The sequence below is a fragment of the Astatotilapia calliptera genome, chromosome 15, assembly GCF_964374335.1.
Source record: "Astatotilapia calliptera chromosome 15, fAstCal68.1, whole genome shotgun sequence".
Lineage (NCBI taxonomy): Eukaryota > Metazoa > Chordata > Actinopteri > Cichliformes > Cichlidae > Astatotilapia > Astatotilapia calliptera.
The window spans coordinates 8,902,305-8,914,573 of record NC_137436.1 but is presented as its reverse complement, the minus strand read 5'-3'; the positions used below and the strand labels follow the sequence as shown (position 1 = coordinate 8,914,573).

Below are 12,269 nucleotides of genomic sequence, written 5' to 3'. Positions count from 1 at the left end.
ATAGCTGTACAGTTACAAGCTGTTTTATTATGCTGTTGACTCTGAGCTGTCACATAATAAGAAACACAAGCACAGTCCTGTCACTTTTACTGTGTGATATGGAGCTAATGCTGCCAGAAGCCCCATACCAACATAAATGGCTACTTAGAGCCAGTATTTCTTCATTACCAGTTTAAACAAGTTAAACTAAAATCTAAATAGCTGCTGTTCTTGTTTTTTAGTTAAATATATTAAAGCTTTATACTGTTTGAAACTCTGAAACATTCACTTTGGGATCTTAGGACTCTTTCTTTTCGGCATTTTCCCCATTGGATTCGCTTAATCTAGTAATATGTACAATAATTGATAGATTAATTGAGAACGCTAGCATAAGAGCTTTACAGGTTTTCCACCTAGCTGCGTTTTACAGCCATCTACACTCACCTACCACTTCATTAGGTACACCTGCTTAACTTTGCATAAATGCAAATCTGTAATCAGCCAATCACATGGCAGCAACTCAGTGCATGTAGTCAAGACAACCTGCTGAAGTTCAAAATGAGCATCTGATTGGAGAATAAGGGTGATTTAAGCGACTTGGTTGGTGCCAAACCTGCTGCTCTGAGTATTTTATAAACTGCTGATCTGTTGGGCTTTTTCCAGCAAATATCTCTTGGGTTTTATAGAGAATGGTGTGAAAATGAGAAGCTACCTAGTGAGCTGCAGTTCTCTGGGAAGTTTGCTTCAGAGGAGAATAGCTACACTGCTTTGAGCTGTTAGGATGGCAATGGTAACGTAAATGACCTTTTATTATAACAGTAAAGCACTTTTAGGGTGTGAAACAGGAGATTCACATTGTGGATGTGCAGCTGAATTAAATCTACAGGAACTGTGTGATGCTATCATGTCAACATGGACTAAAATCTCAGAGGAATGTGTCCGGCACCTTGTTGGATCTGTGACACAAAGAATTTAGGTAGCTCTGAAGGCAAAAGAGAGTCCAACCTGGCACTAAGAAGGTAAAACAAATGATGAGGTATTTTGATTCCTATATATCTATCAGATGTTCTCTGCTATCACAGGCATATTCATAACAGTGTATTATTAGTAACATACTACAATGCAATTGTAATTGTAATGCAATCTTTATTTTAATGGAAAATATTCCAAAAAAATAAATAAAAATAAGGTAAGCTATTTGTTAATTTGTAAAGTAGGTTCCTACACAGTTCGTAAACTATGATCTCATCACTTTTATATATGTAGTTATAGATAATAAACAAATAAATCCGCTGATAAATCAATACTGCAACTTTGTACTTTGTAAAATCAGGATGAACATTCGGCCATCAATCAGTAGTGAAAACTGCAGGGATTTTATAGAGATTACAATACAGATTACTGAAACACCTAATCAAAGTTAAGCATAGTCCCAGTCTGTTCCTGAGTTATGGAGCTGAATAATGCCCGTGTTTGTAGGGACACTATAATAACACAGAAAGTTGACCTTTGACCCTTTGCTTGTAAAATCTCCTCACTTCATTGTTGTATCCTGTTAGATATTTTCATGAAATCTTGTCATAAGTAGCACATTAATTCTTGAGTTACAGTCACAATGCGTTTTGGGAGGTCACAGTGACCTTGAGATGCTAATCAGTGCTCATCCTATGGTCCAAGTTCATCCTTTGGTGCTTAATGGGAAAAAAAATCAATCAAGGTGTTCAAAAAAGTGAAAATAGGTTGGGGATAAGGGCAGACTGGCAACAGCAATCAAATTGCCTCTGGCTATGACTATCTTAGTTAAAAGTAGCATGGTATTCATTTGTTGCAGGTAGAACTGAGGACTATACTAAGATTTAATCCTACTAAGATCTAATTAAAGGTCTAGGTTAGTTTTTCTGTTGAACACACTTCAGCTGTCTAATAAGATTATACAGCTACTTAAAAAATATAAAAATGAAACCAATTTTTCAGCGAGTTTCATCCACAGAGGTCGACCAATTATCATTCGACGAAGATAAATGAATATGCAACAAACACATCTTTAATAATTGAGCTGAATTTACATCATAATTCTCAGTTATTGGTTTTTCAAAAAGTTTTTTTGACCATATTCAATATGCAATGTTGCTTAAGGACAACTACAGTGCGAAGTACAGGAGGTTTTGAGTGCTGAGTGAGGGGTCAGAGCAGCAAACCTTGTCACACCATCAGTGACAGACTGCCTTGCAGCCTGCAGCCCTGCTGTAACACAAATGTGTCAAGCGCCGTCTTGAACGCTCCCTCCTCTCTGCTACTTTGCCTGTGAGCTTCCCACTGCAATAAATGGTAGCATGCTGGTTATGCTTCATCCAAAATTCCTACTTAGTGCCAGCTTTCATTAAACATGACTGATTAATTTCACAGCCAGCAAGATGTTCTTAGTTTCTTCTGCTCTGTTGGACATGTTCTACATAAATTATTGAATGCCCGAACATAAATCTGTTGGATTTGGGCTTTCATGATTGTCTCTGGTTGCTTTAAATGCATTTTGTTTCTCAGCTCGAGCACAAAATGACAGTTTTAAGTGGCGGCTTGTCTCAAATAAGTGCTTGGGTTTGTCAGCTTCTCATAACTGCTGGGCTAAAACTTTTGATTGTGCACAAACAGTGAGGGATTTAAAAAAAAAAAATCATAATTTTCCACGTCACAATACTCTGCGCATCAACCGCGCTGACTTTTGATGACAAACAAACCATCAGCGTGTCATTTTGAAAGACATCGATTGTGACACATTGTTAGCAGAAGCCCCTGCATTGTGCTTTTCTTCTCTTATTGTTGTTGCCAGTGAGAGAGATAAGAAAAGGCAGAGTGACACTGCCAGAGCAGAATCCAGCTGGATTTCGGCACCTGATGACAGAAGCAGTTTGTGTCTCAGAAACACCGCAGAGATCAGGCTGGGAAAACGTGTGAACGCAGCAGTGAGGAAACGGTGCAGGCAGTAAGAGCGGCTGTTGATATCCAGATGCTACTTAAGCAGGCAAAGTGGAGAGAGGACAGTGTCTGTATGGCAGCATGTGGCAATGCGTCAGAGCTGCCTGTCGGAATTTAAATAAGGTAACATCGCAGCCGGTTGGCACTTTCACACACATTAGGTGTGGTTAAGTTTGAAAGAGAGTGATGAATTATTTGTGTGCTGACAGCCAACTGAAAGTGCATGTGGAGCGTGGATGGTAAGTCACTGTGGATAAATAATCACTTTTAAGAACAATATTTAGTTAATTTAGGTAAGAGTTGGTTTTAACCCCTTAAGCCCCAGCGCCCCCTGATACGGGGGGCAAAGGCAGGAGATCAGTTAAGCTTGGGGCTTAATAGGTTAAATGAGACTCCAGTGTGAAGGTGGAATGAGACAGAGGAATTTAATTGGATGATCACTTGTGTCTGGAGTGTTACACTGATTAATTTAATTGCCTCCTGACCTCTAATTGTCCACCACTGTAAGGTTACACTTAACTTACCGCCCCTCCCTGAGCCTGGTTCTCCCGGAGGTTTCTTCCTGCTAAAAGGGAGTTTTTCCTTCCCACTGTCGCCAAAGTGCTTGCTCATAGAGGGTCATTTGATTGTTGGATTTTTCTCTGTATGTATTATTGTAGGGTCTACCTTACAATATAAAGCACCTTGAGGCGACTGTTGTTATGATTGGCGCTATATAAATAAAATTGAATTGAAAAAACTGAATTGAATTACCCTTTTGAAATTGTGTGGTTCTCTTTTAATACACCCTATATAACAAAAAATTATTTATTTATTTTATTACAAGTGGTCAATATGTCCCCCTCTGGATATATGTCCATGTGGTAGTCAAACCCGTCCCACACTTTTGCGAGCATTTCTGGAGTCACTGTGGCCACTGCTACCTACCATCAACCATGTGAAAGTCACGAACCCCCTCTGTGAATAGCTGTGGAATTAAAGCACTTTAAAATTTTATATATATATAACATATTTATAGGTTTCTATGAAATGAGGAGTGAACACTCTTTTCATTAGTAAACCAAAAAGACAAAAACAATGCATAATAACAATTTTATTTTTAACCAGCCACCTTAATAAACCTTATTAAAATAAAGTGATCTATTTGCTCCACCTTAAATGTAGTCAGTCTTTAGTCCTTTAGCAAGTGGAAAACTGACATGTGCAGCACTTTCTAGTCGCCCACTGTGGCTGCCCATTGTCATCTGTTGAGGTCAAAGCCACTGGCAGCATGGAAGAGGACACAGCATGTACCCTGAGTACAGGCCGTCCCTTTGCATCACGTCACACAGTAGCAGTACAGACCTTTCCTGTGTCTTAGAAGTCACACACACTTGCCCTTGGCACTAAAGGATGTCCCTGCTGCATCAGTTCAAAATGCTGTGACTGGAGGAGACTGAGCTGAAGCCAAGCAAGATTGTGTAATTTGCTTTAGTATTGCATTTTATAAGTGCTTTTTGTAACGGAGCATATCTTCTTTTTTGCTGCGTAGCTGTGGGACCAATGTGAGAAGAAGAAAACAGAAGACAACAAGCATCTTTAACAAAATCTCTGGTGTCTCAAGCCCTGTGGCTTTGAAGAAACTGTCAGAATATGCAATTTGTTTCCTGTGCTTTGCAGTTTGGATCATAGCTCGATCTGAAGTTGGTGGACTCAGGAGTCATTAGGTTCAATCTCTGGCTGTGCATATAGCCCTTGGTTATATTGAACCTGACAGGGGCTTGACTGAATGTCATCCAGGAGACACTGGTGTCAGTTAACAGTGTCCTGAAGGAGCAATTATCTCTCAGTGGCTCATTAAGACTCAGGAACCCGTGACCTAGAGAGATAGCAGTGAGGAGGAAGAGGAAACATAGTCCCCCTCCACCATTAAGGAAGAATTGAGTGTCAATAAAGGGCTGAAGACCAGAATTAGTAAAGATCAATTTACAGAGGGTTCCCACGATCTGAATGTGATAAATAAGATGACGAATTAGTGACTGATTGAGCAGTCAGAGCTGTGTTAGGATCCAGAAATAAGTACTAGTAATGTAACTTTATTAGGTACTAATTACATTATATGGTGTTATCTAAGGAGCTTGCATAGACAAGCGACTGGACTTTAAGTTTCTTAAAGACAACTGAAAAAACTTCTTTAGTTTCAAGACTAAAAAAGAGCTCAGCCAGGAGGAGCTCAAAAGCACCTTGATGATTCCTAAAACTTCTGGAAAAATATTCTTTGAACCGATAAGATCAAAACTAAACTTTTTACAAGGTTTGAGTGTGGTTACATCTGCATGGAACTAACACAGCATTTTATAAAAAGACCATCATAGTACCAGTCAAACATGGTGGCGATAGTGTGATGGTCCAGGGCTGCTTTGTTGTTTCAGAACCTAGACAGTCCATGAATTCTGCTCTCTACCAGAAAATCCTGAAGGAGAATGTCTGGCCATCAGTTCATGGCGTGAAGCTCAAGTGGAGCTTTTTAGGAAGTTATGCTGCAGGACGATGATGCAAAACACACAACATCAACAAAACAACAAAACCAAAATTATGATTGGCCTAATAAAATTCTAGATTTTATTCATGCCTAAAATATGTTTTCATTGCACTGTAACTAAACTAAACTAGTTATATTTTAATACCAGATGTAGCCATGTGGCTATCCCTGTGTGTGATCAGGTTTTAAACATGACTCTTGACCCTGATACAGCACAACATTGGCAGTGCTAAAACTATTTATAAATTAAATAGTCAACAGCAACATGTTTTTGGAAAAAGTCAGTGTACTTGGCTTTAGATAATGCAGTCCTGACAGTAAACCAGTACAAATATGTCTGTAGACTGCATGGATTCAATGCACTGGCTACTTCAGTGTAGAGACCTGATTCATTTAACATGACATCTTTAGGAAAGGTTGTATTAGCATAAAGTACACAACCAGCACTGTCCCATTTACTGTTGCACTAAAAAACATCATCCACCCAGAAAGAGGCAAATGGAGCAAGAATAGTGCATATATTTAGTCTGACATACAGCCAGATGTTGCTGTGCTTTTGGATTTCTTCTGCTAAAAGTAGAGGCACTCTTATTTCTCTTTGCATTTACTAGGGTTCATGTATAAGCACACAGTGATTTAGAGGATCAGTTAAGCCAGTATATGCCATTAGCTGAGCTTCAGTACATCAGATGATGATTTGAGTGAGCAGATTTCCCACCTATAGTCTGCATAATTCATGTTCACTACTCCTCAGTCCCACCAGTCGCATGCTGATGATAGATTAGATGATAAAAAGCTGCTAATGAGTTTTTACAGGGCGTGCTTTAAGGCAAGAAACCTGTCTAATGGATTTTTTATTTCAAAAATTAGTACTATCTAAGTTGTGAGCTATTATTTGCAGTAAAGATTTTAAATTATTTAACCCACTGTGTGTCTAACTGAACCCACACTGTGACTGAAAATAGGATCTCATTGTGTTTCTTGTAATTTCAGCTAACGGCTTTATAAAGTCTTTGATTTAAAAAGAAATTGAACAGACATATTTTTTCTTTTTGAATGTGTTTTTTTTATTTTATTTACAACCATGTTTCAAACACAAATCAGTGCTGTTTAGTTGCATAGATAACAGCAGAGATGTTTTTGTCTGAGTGTCTTTTCAAGCATTCCACTTCAGAAGGGAAATGCACGAGCTCTATCGCCCCAGCAGTCTGATTAGTGGGATTACTGTCAAAAGCACAGAGACCTATCTCACAGTTCTGCATAGCCTTTTTCCGCTACAGTTTGTTTGAATTTTTTTTCCTGCATTGTTTTATGAGGAAACTGACAAAAAATATATATATATAAATGCCATGTTGTGTTAGAAATTTTATTTTAGGCTTCTAGTAGCAAATACCCTGGTGCTTGGCGTGTGACCTTTTTAGCCATGCTTGCAGTGAGAGTCTAAAGGGACGCCTACACAGGAAGAGACTGGCAGGCATGTGGCAACCAGAGACCACAGAATGTCACTGAAATTCAGTGACTTGTAGCGACAATGGGAGAAAAAAAATGTCAGTGTCATGAAGCGGCTGGTCGCTAAATAAAACTCCTCAACTCTGAGGCAAAATAATTGAGTAATCTGAAGAGTTGTTGACTAGCAACCGGCTGTCATCACGTTCTAGATGGTGAAAAATGAAAGTATCAGTCCACTATTTTTGTTCTGGCTAAAATATCTCAATAACTACTTTATGGATGAAATGTTATTGTTCTTGGCACCCACAAGAGGATGAATCACTTTGCTGATCCAAAGCCTTTCTGTGTTATACCAGGCCATGGCACGTCAAAATTTTCCATTGTACTGTGTTCAGCTGTTTGTTAAAACAAATATCTAATCAGCCAATCACTTGGGAGCAACTCTATTCAATCAGACATGTAGACATGGTTAAGACGACCTGCTGAAGTTGAAACTGAGCATCAGAATGGAGAGGGAAGCTGATTAAAGTGACTTTGAATGGGACATGCTTGTTGGTGCCAGGCAGACTAGTTTGAGTATCTCAGAAACTGCTGATCTACTGGGACTTTCTCACAAGGCGGCTGCAGTGATGAGGACCCTGTACCTGCCTGTTGTAGTAAAGAGAGAGCTGAGTGTAAAAGCGAAGCTCTTACTTTAGCTGTCGATCTGCATTCCTACCCTCACCTATGGTCACTGTGGGTAGTGACTAAAAGAACGAGATCGCGGATACAAGCGGCAGAAATGAGCTTCCTTTGAAGCCCTCTCCCTTAGAGATAGGGTGAGAAGTAGCGAGAGGGGCTCAGAGTAGAGTCTCTGCTCCTCCACATCGAAAGGAGCCAGTTGAGGCAGTTGAGGCATCTGATAAGGATGCCCCCGGGGCGCCTTCTAGGTGAGGTGTTTCGGGCATGTCCCACCAGGAGGAGGCTCTGGGGCAGACTCAGGACATGCTGGAGAGAGTATATCTCTCGGCTGGCCTGGAAATGCTTTGGTGTTCCCCCAGACAAACTGGAGGAGGTGGCTGGGAAGAGGGAGGTCTGGATTTCTCTGCTTAGGCTGCTGCCCATGCGACCTGGCCCTGTATAAGCAGGAGAAGATGGATGAATGGGTCAGAATATGCATAAATAACATAAAATCAGGTATGCATCGTGGCTGCTGCTGCTGGTGGTGTATTGGTGTGCAAGATATATTTGGGCACATTTTGGGTCCCTCATTGCCACCTGAGCATCATTTAAATGGCTTAAAAGACAAATTAGTTCAATGTACTCAACACAGTCTCCAGATCTCAATCCAACAGAGCACCTTTGTGATGTGGTGGAACAGGAGCTTTGATGTGTGATGCTGTCATCTCTTAGGAATGTTTTCAGGATCTTGTTAAATCTCATTTTTATACTAGCATGGTACAGCTAATAAATGGGGTTGGTAAGTGGCGTGCTAATTTTGTACAAACTAGCAAATATGGGCATGATCTTTGTAAAAATGTTTTGTCCACTTAACACCAGCCTGCAGGCATTGCCGCTGGGAGGATATCGGCACGCTCATTGTTTGCATTTCATTCAAAGCATTGCTTTGCCCTTAGCACAAATTTAGCTCAGAGACATAGAACTGACTGTGTAATATGCTCTTTTGTTTAGTTAGTGTGCATTTTTTTATTTCTGCCTGGTAGTATTAGATAGGGGAAGTACATTTATAAACTAGCATATCCTCCATATTTTTTGCCACTTTGCTTCATCTTCTTGTAAACCCAGTTCAGGCTGCAAAGGTGAAGTTTTGGTCTTCATTTTTCCATAGCCATGAGAATATGCAGTATTAAATGGTTTTGGGATGTTGTCACATGTCACGTGTGATAACCCCCTGTTTGCGGTGGATATTTTGAAACTGAAGGAAGCCTCATTCAAAGATGAGTTGTAGTATTCCACAGCGTAATAATTTCTGTATTAATACTTTAAGGTTTGATTTTTACATATGGTATTATAAATTTTTCGTGAAAGGGTGGTACAGATGTTACCTTTATGTACATTTCTATATGTTGTATCTATTTCAGCCAACATTCAGAAAGTAAATCAGATTTTTCACGACGTTGTTTGTTCGATCTTCCACATGTTGTCTTGTGCCTGTTACATTTGAAGCAAGCAGGTTTATTTTCTTCACTGGTTCACTCCACAAATATTGATTTTTAAAACCTCAGCCTCGTGTTATTAAAAACTGCAGCATATCATATTCTATATTGATTTTCTTTGTGTTGTGTTGTGGCAAGCGTAATGTTTTCTCGTGGTCCACAGTAGAATTTTTGCTATAAATGTTTATGTTTGGTAATTCATTTTTTAAAGCCTTGGGGTTATTAACAGTTTCATCCAGTACATCAGTAATGGCCAAGAGGACATGATTCACTCCCACGTGTCCCCGTTCCCCTTTATAAACAGTAACATGTGCAGCCAAACTACTGTTTTAGTGGCTTAAAGAGAGCTGAATGTTATTCTGTTATTCGATGCATTTTCTCTGGAGTGTTTTTAGCACCAGCAAGGTTCCCTGGCCTGAAGTGAAGAGAATTATGCAACAGAGAGAAACTGAGAGCCCCTATCTCGGGAGAGGTCCTTGTTCACACAGCCGCTATAATGTGCACACGCACTCACACAAATACTGCTTCCTGTTTACTGTGTGAAGTCCAAACATTTGAGTGTTCTGTCTTGTTTGATGCCTGTGACAGGTGTCTATGAAATAGGATATGCTGTCACTCCAGTGTAAGAGTCTTTATCAGCATGTTGTCAATTGTTATTCTGTGTGTGTGTTTGTATGTGTAGGAGAGAGATTAACTATTGCAGATGCATCTTGTGTGTGTGCGTGTGCACGCATGCATATCTTGCTGAACCTGTCCCTCCACTGGAGAGCCAAATCCCATATCTGCTCTGTACCTCTGAAAAATTCAACTCCCCTTACCATTTCTGACACGTCATGTCCCTGCCTGAGCTCAGCACTGAGAGCTGAGGAGCCCACTCCTAAAAATAACCCTATGCTGTCACACTAAAAGGGGAAAACGCCTAACGTCAGCACTGTACAGAAATCCATTCTGTTTGCTGTTATTGAAACAAAGCATCAAAAATCCCAGTAGAAGTTTTATCATAAGACATGTTATCTTGATTTTGCAGTTTATTAAGATGAGCTGGAAGTGTTTAACCCAGCTCAGATAAGTTAGTTATACTTCAGTGGATTCCTCTGATCATACTGGTATTAATTATGGGGCTATCTGATGAATATTGGCTTTAAAAGCTTCTGAAAATTGCTGTTTGATGAATTCTGAATTATTTTACATAATTTTTTTAGGGTTTAAATTATTGAGATCTGTTGTACATCCAAAATTATTTAAATGTTTTTTTTGGGGGGTGGGGTCTTAGAAGATGGCATCTCAAAATGCAACGTAGAAACCAGTGGCTCCTGTTATGCTAGCTACAGCTACTTTTATGCAATCTGTGGTTTTAGAGTTTCCATTTTGAAGGCTTAGGTTCAGCATCTTTGCAGTTATAATCCTGTATAATTAAGGTAAGATAACCATGTTTAGATGGATCAAAACATGGGAAGTCAGCTAATAGCAGTGCGCGCTACTTAGCATGTGTAGCAAGGTGTGTCCCTGTTCGCTGCGATGTTGATATTTTGATTCAGCACCGAATCACTACTCAAAGTGGCCATGCGACTAATAATATATACCTTTAAGCCTCAATAAAATCTAAACAAAAGAGTTGGAAGAAGAATCAACCCATCTACATTTGCCACAAAGGGGGGAAATTGCTGCTTGAGACTTACTAAGATCTGCTATATCCAGAAGGTTATTTCCACTTGTTTTTCATCTTTGTGCTAAGCTTAGCTTTACAGCTGCTGGCTCTAGCTTTATATTTACTGTAACCATATGACAGCACTATGGCTCTTTTGAAAGCAAAATAAGCTCCAAAATGCAGGAACTGGCCGTCAGTTTTTGTGGCTGGATAATATCAGACTTTCAGCTTCTCCCTTGCCAGAAGGGGTCGCACTGCATGTTTGCTTTGGCAGAGTTTTTACTCCGGATGCTCTTCCTGATGCAACCCCAAAGGGGATTTGTATCTCATGCTGGAATCAAACCAGCGACCTTTTGCTTGCCAAGCGAGTGCACTAACCACTACACAGTTACAGGCACACAAACAAACAGGCAAACACATTAAAAAAATATGACCTTGCCTGTGGAGTGCCTGCAGCATTCTGGAAATCTAGCCAAGGATCTTGAAACTCACAAGTTGATATAAAGGAAAGGCAAAAACGCCAGGAAAATGTATACAGTTGAAATCAGTCGTTTCCAAATGCACAGCTCAAGTACTCACATTGATTATCCCTTTATCTTGTTATCCCAAAGGCGTAACACCCTAGAAGCTGATGTATTTGGTACTTGCCGGACTAACATCCATCAGTCAGATGGAAGGGTCTGAAGTGCTCCACTGCATTAGAAGGGATTCCTGTGAGATGCCCTCATCTATTAAAGGGGTGCAGAGATACACTGTCTTAAATTAGATCAGCAGCTCTCAAAGGTGACTTGTTTTGCTTTGGTGTGATAATGGATGGGAAAAGTAATGACTGCTTTGTTTGTCCCTTGAACTCAGCTTGAGATTAGCACTGGGGAATGTGGGGATTCTAGTTTTCCTCTTTTCATTTGAGTCACAGCCTTAGTCTTGAGTTGAAAACAAAATATTAAATATAAACCTATTATTTCCTGAATAGATTTTCTTTTTGGGAGGCTATTTATAGTTGATGAAGATGTTGAAATGGGAGCTCGAGGACTCCTGGGGGAACAGATTCGTATCAGCGCAGAGAAAATCACGCCCTGTTTGAATTGCTAATGAAAACAATCCTTGTATGGTGCAGAGCGATTATACTTTATGAATAAATGGCCGCGAGGAAATAGCTCCGATATTAAAGTGTCTCTTCTGTTGCTGTGTTAACTTGCCATGACTTTGGAAATGTTTACTTTCCCTCTAGTGAACGTTGATGTAAAATCATTTTATAGGTGATGACAACCATTGTTCTCTCTGTACATAATTATACAGTTAGTAGTTTTCAGTCTGTCCTTTGTGGCTGAGTTTAGTGCTTTCACAAGCAATTGCTACAATCTAAAAAGTTGTAAAGTGGGTGGCTGTAGCTCAGGTGGTAGAGCAGGTCATCTACTGATCGGAAGGTTGGTGGTTCGATTCCCGGCTTCCCCTAGTCTGCATGCCAAATATCCTTGGGCAAGATACTAACCCGAAATTGCTCTCCGATGCATTCATCGGAGTATGAATGTGTGTGAATGTC

At 39.9% G+C, this 12,269-nt stretch overlaps 1 protein-coding gene across 5 annotated transcripts in view; it reads left to right on the top strand.

Annotated features, from left to right (window-relative positions):
* The window catches only part of LOC113037539 (low density lipoprotein receptor adapter protein 1), a 107,166-nt gene that overhangs the window by 571 nt on the left and 94,326 nt on the right, over positions 1 to 12,269 (top strand). The gene's annotated exons all lie outside the window — the stretch shown is intronic.